Source organism: Nanorana parkeri, unplaced genomic scaffold, assembly GCF_000935625.1.
Source record: "Nanorana parkeri isolate BGI_ZX_2015 unplaced genomic scaffold, ASM93562v1 scaffold975, whole genome shotgun sequence".
In the NCBI taxonomy this organism is placed as follows: Eukaryota; Metazoa; Chordata; class Amphibia; order Anura; family Dicroglossidae; genus Nanorana; species Nanorana parkeri.
In genome coordinates this window covers 500,357-509,617 of record NW_017307243.1, presented here as the reverse complement: position 1 = coordinate 509,617, position 9,261 = coordinate 500,357, and the positions used below count along the sequence as shown (strand labels likewise).

At 47.7% G+C, this 9,261-nt stretch overlaps 1 protein-coding gene across 1 annotated transcript in view; it reads left to right on the top strand.

Moving 5' to 3' along the window:
• The window catches only part of DHRS7B (dehydrogenase/reductase 7B), a 48,700-nt gene that overhangs the window by 1,011 nt on the left and 38,428 nt on the right, over positions 1 to 9,261 (top strand). The gene's annotated exons all lie outside the window — the stretch shown is intronic.

Below are 9,261 nucleotides of genomic sequence, written 5' to 3'. Positions count from 1 at the left end.
ACCCTGCATACCATGCCCACTCTTCTCCTGCCAGCCTCCATACCATGCACACTCTTCTCCTGCCAACCATCATACCATGCACACTCTTCTCCTGCCAGCCATCATACCATGCACACTCTTTTCCTGCCAGCCTTCATACCATATGCACTCTTCTTCTACTGCCAGCCTTCATACCATGCACACTCTTCTCCTGCCAGCCATCATACCATACACACTTTTCTCCTGCCAGCCTTCATACCATGCACACTCTTCTCCTGCCAGCCTTCATACCATACACACTCTGCTCCTGCCAGCCTTCATACCATACACTCTTCTTCTCCTGCCAGCCTTCATACCATGCACACTCTGCTCCTGCCAGCCTTCATACCATACACACTCTTCTCCTGCCAGCCTTCATACCATGCACACTCTTCTCGTGCCAGCCTTCATACCATACACACTTTTCTTCTGCCAGCCTTCATACCATACACACTTTTCTTCTGGCAGCCTTCATACCATACACACTTTTCTCCTGCCAGCCTCCATACCATGCACACTCTGCTCCTGCCAGCCTTCATACCATACACACTCTTCTCCTGCCAGCCTTCAAAATATGCACACTTGCACACTCTTCTTCTGCCAACCATCATACCATGCACACTCTTCTTCTGCCAGCCTTCATAATATGCATTCTTCTCTTGTCAGCCTTTATACCATGCACACTCTTCTCCTACCAGCCTCCATACCATACACGCTCTGCTCCTGCCAGCCTTCATACCGTGCACTCTTTTTCTCCTGCCAGCCATGATACCATGCACACTCTTCTCCTGCCAGCCTTCATACCATGCACACTCTTCTCCTGCCAGCCTTCATACCATACACATTCTTCTCCTGCCAGCCTTCATACCATGCACACTCTTCTCCTACCAGCCTCCATGCCATACACACTCTTCTCCTGCCAGCCTTTATAATATGCACACTCTTCTCCTGCCAGCCATCATACCATGAACACTCTTCTTCTGCCAGCCTCCATACCATGCACACTCTTCTCCTGCCAGCCTTTATACCATGCACACTCTTCTCCTGCCAGCCTCCATACCATGCACACTCTTCTCCTGCCAGCCTTTATACCATGCACACTCTTCTCCTGCCAGCCTCCATACCATGCACACTCTTCTCCTGCCAGCCTTTATACCATGCACACTCTTCTCCTGCCAGCCTCCATACCATGCACACTCTTCTCCTGCCAGCCTTCATACCATACACACTTTTCTCCTGCCAGCCTTCATACCATACACTCTTCTTCTCCTGCCAGCCTTCATACCATACACACTCTGCTCCTGCCAGCCTTCATATCATGCACACTCTTCTCCTGCCAGCCTTCATACCATGCACACTCTTCTCCTACCAGCCTCCATGCCATACACACTCTTCTCCTGCCAGCCTTTATAATATGCACACTCTTCTCCTGCCAGCCATCATACCATGCACACTCTGCTCCTGCCAGCCTTCATACCATGCACTCTTTTTCTCCTGCCAGCCATCATACCGTGTTTCCCCGAAAATAAGACACTGTCTTATATTTTTTTTAGCCCTCAAAAACCCTACTAGGTCTTATTTTCAGGGGATGTCTTTTTTTTTTTAAATGTGCAACAAAATGTACAACAATCTAAAGTTTTCTGGTATCACTCCGCCTGTCACAGTAACTGGCGCTATAGAAGAAATATCCGCTAATGCGGCTCTGCTCCATCCCCCGCCGCAGCCTTGCTTTCTACAGCGCCGGCTTCCTTTGCCACCAGGGACAGTGGTACCAGCGGTGCAGCAGTGGGGACATCAGACAGTGGACAGCGCGGTAAAGTACGGTACCATTTACCGGTACACATTACAGTACCATTACATTAAGCAGTGCCTTTAGGGGGACAGCAGTTGGTGAAGTATGGTACTGGAGTGCCCCCTGTCACTGTGCTGGCTGGTGGGAGTCCCTTGTCATCCCCTTAATACAGTATGTCCTGCAGGCTGACACAGTATGCCCTGCAGGCTGGTACCATCTCTCCTGCTCTTCAAGTTCCCCCTCACATGCTACCACCAAACTAGGTCTTATTTTCGGGGTAGGTCTTATATTACAGGAATATTGAAAAATAGTGCTAGGTCTTACTTTCGGGGTAGGTCTTATTTTCAGGGAAACAGGGTACCATGCACACTCTTCTCCTACCAGCCTTCATACGGTGCACACTCTTCTCCTGCCAGCCTTCATACCATACACACTTTTCTCCTGCCAGCCTTCATACCATGCACACTCTTCTCCTGCCAGCCTTCATACCATGCACACTCTTCTCCTGCCAGCCTTCATACCATACACACTCTTCTCCTGCCAGCCTTCATACCATGCACACTTTTCTCCTGCCAGCCTTCATACCATGCACACTCTTCTCCTGCCAGCCATCATACCATGCACACTCTTCTCCTGCCAGCCTTCATACCATACACACTCTTCTCCTGCCAGCCTTCATACCATGCACACTCTTCTCCTGCCAGCCATCATACCATGCACACTCTTCTCCTGCCATCCTTCATACCATACACACTCTTCTCCTGCCAGCCTTCATACCACACGTTCTTCTCCTGTCAGCCTTCATAATATACACACTCTTCTCCTGCCAGCCTTCATACCATGCACACTCTGCTCCTGCCAGCCTCCATACCATGCACACTCTGCTCCTGCCAGCCTCCATACCATACACGTTCTTCTCCTGTCAGCCTTCATAATATGCACACTCTTCTCCTGCACATATTGACCCCATAAAACTCTCTGCACTCCTCTCCCATTCTGGAATAGGCACACTTTTACTACTATAAAGATATGACTCTGGCTGCCCTGACTCTTGTAATTGGCAACACATGCAATGAATAGGCATACCAGTAGGGGGAGAAAATACATTTGTTTTGGAAGCTTGCTTTAACCCCTTCATGACTGAGGCCTTTTTTTTATTTTTTGCACCCATGTTATATTCCACATTTTAGGCCTGAAAATTACTTAAAACCCCCACACATTATATATTTTCTGAATGCCAAGACCCTACACAATATAATGGTGGTAGTTGCAAATGTTTATGTTGCGCAATATTAGCGCAACTGCTTATTAAACCCCCAAATTTAGTGATAAATTTAATTAAATGCTATAAAACACAACAAAATACCCATTTTTAAAATGAAATATAAAAGATGAGGTTATGGGATGTACATGTGTGTGCATTGTCAGGAGTCACAGGGCTGTGTTTCATACTTTACTTTATAGTCTCTTTCACAGGCCAGAGGCCCTCCACAAGATCTTCAATCCGTCTCTCAGAGTGTGGGGTTGTTATCTGTAAACTGCAATCAGCTGATTCCCTCCACCTCCACTGTGAGAGAGCAGAGATGAGTCATCAGCACAGCTCCTCAGTGAGCTCTGTGTGAGAGATCTCCTGTTCCTGTGTCTGTGTGATGAAGAATCTCCTGCACGTGTCCTCTGTGTCTCTCACATCTCTCCCTCTCCTGGGTCACATCTACTCTCTGCTGCCCCAAGTCCAGGTTCCTCAATGTCCCCCTCCCTTCCCCCCACTATTCTTCTCCTTTACAGATATGACTGTTAGAACAGAAAAGAATACGTTGGGGGGGATTGATCAAAACTGGAGCAAACAGAATCTGGAGCCGTTGCCCATAGCAACCAATCAACATCTCTCTTCAGTTTGTGCAGGTAAGATTTGAAGCTGATTGGCTGCAGTGCAAATCTGCTCCAGATTTTGCCTGCTCCAGTTTCGATAGATCCCCCCCACTATGCAGGGTCACCAAGGATGTGCGGGGTCACTGGAGATTGTTTGGTGTCACCGGAGAAGGGCGGGGTCACCGGGGATGTGTGAGATCACTGGAAATTGTTTGGCGTCACCAGGGATGTGCAGGGTCACTGGAGATTGTTTGGTGTCACTGGAGAAGTTCGGTGTCACCGGGGATGTGTGGGGTCATTGGAAATTGGTGTCACCGGGGATAATTCACTGAGGATGTGAGGGGTCACCGGAGATTGTTTGGTGTCACCGCAGATGTGCAGGGTCACCGGGGATGTGCGGGGGTCACTGGAAATTGTTTGGTGTCACGGGGGATGTGTGGGGTCACCGGAGATTTTTTGGTGTCACGGGGATGTGCGGGGTCACCAGGGATTATTTGGTGTAACCGGGGATGTGTGGGGTCACCGGAGATGTGCGGGGTCACCAGAGATGTTGCTAAAGAGATCCGTTTATATTTTGAAGTGAGCGAGTACTGGAGACAACATATAATGGATTTCTTCAGCAATCACAACAATCCTCCAACTGTAGTTACATCTCCCGGTCACTCTGCAATTGCCCAGGGGGAGGGACCATTGTGCACGAGAAGCAAAGCATTGTGGGAAAAGGAGTGACGCCAAATAATCCCCAGTGACCCCGCACATCCCGGTGACACCAAACCATCTCCAGTGACCCTGCACACGACGACGATGAGTGCTCTGTGACAGTCCATACACTGACCTTCCGGAATTAGTATTTAATAACTTATAGACAAGGCGTATAAGTAAGAAGGCTGGCTATTGGCTAGCCTGAATTTGTGGGAGGAGACTGGCTTGTAAAACAGCTGCAGTTCCTTTCTCTCTCCATCGGCTCATTTTGTGGCTGGGCTGCTGTCTTTCGAGGTCATCAGATAGTCTACTTCCGGTGCAAATCGCTCGTCCACACTTTGCACTGTTTGCTTGTCTTTCTGCTCTAGCAAGTCAGCTCCCACTTGTCTGGGGAAGGGTAAGTGGAGGCTCGCAATAGGGGGGGCGGACAGGCTGTGTCCACTCAGCTTGTCACCGCGCATGCTACGGCATAAATCATTGGTCTCACACTGTGGTATTGTCAGTTTAGGATCACAGTGAGGGTCCGGGTTGTTGCTGCCATCTACTGGCCATGTCTGGTAATCAACTTGAATAATATATACATGGGGAAATGTGCTCATGGCTACAGCAGGAGCCTTTTTGGAGCGGATTTTGCTGCGATTCTAGCTTGCTCAATGCAAGCATTTGCGAATCGCTCAATGTGAATGGGGCCTTAGGAGGTGTTTAGTCGGTGGCCATGTGTGTTTGATGGGTAGCAGTATTCGCTCTCTTTCCTTACGATCTGTACACCGTGCATTACATTCAGACAATTAGGTTAAACATTTGCACATAATTTAGGTCATGACTGTTTCGTTGCATTACATTTAAAGGTCCTTCACGAGAGACCATACGGGCTGAGAAATCGTTGTTAATTGCTTGTAGTGTCTACAAGAGTCGTAAGAGTCTCACCTGTATACCCATACATCACTCGGTTGTTCTTCCACAAACCTTATGCATATCTGTTACCTACCACGGCAGGTAGGTTGTTTAGCCCTGAGGTTTATAATTTACCTGTCACGTTGCAGGTTTGCTCGGGCTCGCTTACATTCACATATTCGGTGGAGAACAGCAAGCGCTGTTATCAGTTCACGTTTGCATTTAGTCACATTGGGTGTCCTCAGTTTGTCGAATTGGTTGGAAGTTGATTTCAGTGCTACCGTGTTGCAAGCTTCTGATATCAAGGATTTTGCTTCCATTCCCCCATGTCCAGCCAGAGGGTCTGACTATGGCAGCGCGCCATCTCTCAGAACTCGGACAGTGCCAAGACTCTAAGCAGAGCTTCAACGGAGGGGCATTCCTTTTCCGGCTGCAGCCAGGAAGGCAGAGTTCTTTAGATTGTTGTTTCCCAGCTCCGCACAAGTCGGGTCACCTATAATCACGGCATACGCACAGCTCTCGTGCAAGAATACATCTACAAGTTTAAACAGAGTCCCGGCGGCAAAAGTCGCCGGGAGTCTGTTTTAACAGCCCCGATGCTGGCGACGTACACTGTACGTCGTCAGTCACGAAGGGGTTAAACACGCTGACAACATCCATACATGATTTACAAAATAGGATGAAGGTAGTGGAAAGGCGCCCAAATACTTCGGAGCCACCCGTTACCATGGTAACTCCAGCTGTTCCAGTAGTTAAACCAGGTATTGCACCTCCAATTGTGGTAATTCCAGTCCCTGTTCAGGGTGCAGGGGTTTCCAGGGTGCAGGGGTTTCAAATGTGTCACTAGTACATGTTGTTCCTCCCAACATAAAGAAGGACATCCTGGAGGGCAAATTATATCAATTTGGCCTCACTATTGATTGCGGCTCATGATGTGGCATAGAACAGTGCCCATGCATGTGGGGATGTCAGTGGTTCTTAAGACTATAGATCCCAGGCTCAATGGTAAATTATCTGTGGCTGAGTTTGTCTTGGTCTTTAGTCTGTTCAGAGATGTCATCATCTGTTCCACCAGTCCAGATAGGAGGGAGGAGCTGGATATTTACCTTTTTACAGAGTGGTGGATCTGGCTCACGGGTATGGTGGGTCAGCCTTTTTTGATTACCACAGGTCATTTTCAGCTAAGGTGGCAGCCATTTGGGCTCAGTTCTGGGTATTGACGGATTAGAGTAATATCGACACTGAGCTTTTCGGTAGGCACTTTGCCAGCCTCAGATCACTGCCGCTTGGTGCCCATCAGTCGGACCAATGGTTGTCCCTAGTTCATCAACAGGCCTTAGTACTGTGGGAAGCACTCAGTCCACTCAGTTTGAGAAATTGGGCAGACCTATACATTTGTTGGGGAAATCACAGATATGTAATAATTACAACTATACAGCATGCAGTTATAGCCAGTGTAGATTTTTACATGTTTGTTAACTGCTACCAAGCTCATCCCAAGACAACTTGCAGGGTTAAAACAACATGGTAAAGCAGAGTAAATGTCTCACAGCTAGACATCTTGTTAAAAGATGTCCCGGCTGTTAGGCAATTTTTGGTGGATGGTTTCGTACAAGGTTTCCATACCGGGTTGATTACGTTGCCACAGCAGACATTCGAATGTCCAAATTTGCAGTCTGCAAGCAAATAAGCACATATTGTGGAAGAATTGTTGGACATTGAGAGAGAGAAGGGTTGTCATTGGGCCCTTTGTATCCCCTCCTTTTTTTTTTTTATACATGGAGGCTTAGTCCAATTGGGGTGGTACAAGGGAAATATTCATTTACGATTTGTCTGCTCCTCATTCTTCACACGAGTCTAAATTCCATCAGAAGAATTTTCACTGAAGTGGATCAAGCTATTCAGGTAATTTTGCAAAAGGGTAAGTGGTCTTGGTTGTCTAAAGCGGATATTTCAGATATGTTTAAATTACTACCCATTAAGCAAACGTTGTGGCATGGCATTAAATGGCAAGGGTTAGATTACTTTGCCACAAAATTAACTTTTGGTTCTAAGAGTAGCCACTGGTTGTTTGATGCTCTGGTGCAAGCACTAGAATGGATTTTGTTGGAATCAATGTTGCCAGGAAGTCATTCATTACCTGGATGATTATTTATTATTGATGGAAAGCCCCACAAAGATCCCGGGGGATTTGCAAGTGCTTTTACGAGTATTTGAGAATTAACTATCCCAGTAGCTGCTCACAAGGTGGAAGGGCCTGCTCAGGTGATAACCTTTTTTTTTAGGCCCCATTCACACTAAGCGACATACCTTCTGGAGTGTATCCGCGCGGTTGGGATAGTGCGACGATCCAGCGACGGTAGCGCGACCTTCACTGTCGGGCTGCATTGCAAAATCTGCTGAAAAAGGGTTCTGTAGGAGCGACGGGCGACATGGAGCTGTACATTAAGACAGCTCCTTTGAAAATCATTGCCTAGCGACTTCTCGCATTATCGTGCAGCAAAAATGTGCGAAATCGCGCAGCAATCCGCTTAGTGGGAAAGGGGCATTAGGGATTACTTTGGACACGTACAAATTACAAGCTAGTTTGCCCCAAGAGAAATTTAGATGGAATCAAACTGGTTATTCATTCGTTAGTAGTAACTCAAGTCTGCACCAAGAAAGAATTACAGTCCTTGCTTGGTATGCTTAATTTTGTAATGAGAATCATTCCACAAGGCAGGTCTTTTGTATCCAGGTTACTAGCCCTGTTCCAACAAGACACTGAATCCGATTGGGCAGGTCAGTTGGATGCAAATGCTCGGGCTGATTTGATCATGTGGGACCAGTTTTTGAATAGTTGGAACAGGCTATCCATGTTTGTGCCTCAGGCCACAGTATCCTCCCCCCCATGTGTTTTCAGATGCTGCTGCATCTGTGGGGTTTGCAGCCATTTTTGGCACTCACTGGATGGCTAGTTATTGGCCAGCAGAAGTATTACAGATACCTAGGTTTGTTCAGACATCTGCCCTTTCTGAGATTTACCCCATAATAGTGGCAGCAGTGGTCTGGGGGCAGCAGTGGTCAGCAATATTAAAGGGCTGAGCAATATTTCTGCTGATGCATTGTCACGTCTTGACTTTCTTCGTTTCTTTTCCCAGAATCCAGAAGCAGATCCTGTGGGTACACCAGTGCTGGATTATGAGCAGCTAGTGATGGATTAAATTAATTACTGGTCTTGGCAGCGTCTAATAAATCAATCTTTGATTGGGAATACCTGTAGTGACTCATCACCGGGCCTGGGATGTCGATTCCAGATCAGATACCCAAGAATAGATGTCGGAGATGTAAAGTATATGTTAGCTTCATTTCATACTGCTATACTGATTTGTCATTATGCTATAATACCATTCGGTTATACCTGGCAGGGCTGCAGCATTTCTTATCCTTTAACCACTTCCAGGCCGCAACACGTCTATAGACGGTGGCCCATTAAAGTGGATAAAACAAGAACACCGTTGCTGCAGCAGCCGTGTTCTTGGTACCGCTTTTAACAGCCAGCGATGGCTGTTAATATACAAGTGATCCAGCGTCTGTACAGCCGCCGGATCGTTTGCACCGTGCGGCGGTGCCCCCGTTGTCTTGCCCGGGAGCGGCTCAGGGGGTCTCCCCGCAATGATCCGAGATATTCAGCGGCTTCCAGCCGCTGATCTCTCCTCCGATCACTGGACCCAGAAGTGATGTGTATTACATCACTTCCGGTGTCACTGTGCACATTCTCCGGCTCTTAGAGCCAGGAGATGAAGCTGGGGAAATGAAGCTGGGGAAGCAGATCTCTGCTTCATCAGCTTCTTTGGGGTCCCTAGGTGACATTAGAGGTCTGAAAGACCCCTGATGTTTCCATGAAGAGGACCTGTCACACCCTATCTGCTGTTACATAGGGTGCTTGTTAGGCCGCTATGTAATCGCAATAGGATTGGGGGGGGGGGGGGGGGGGGGGTCTTAAT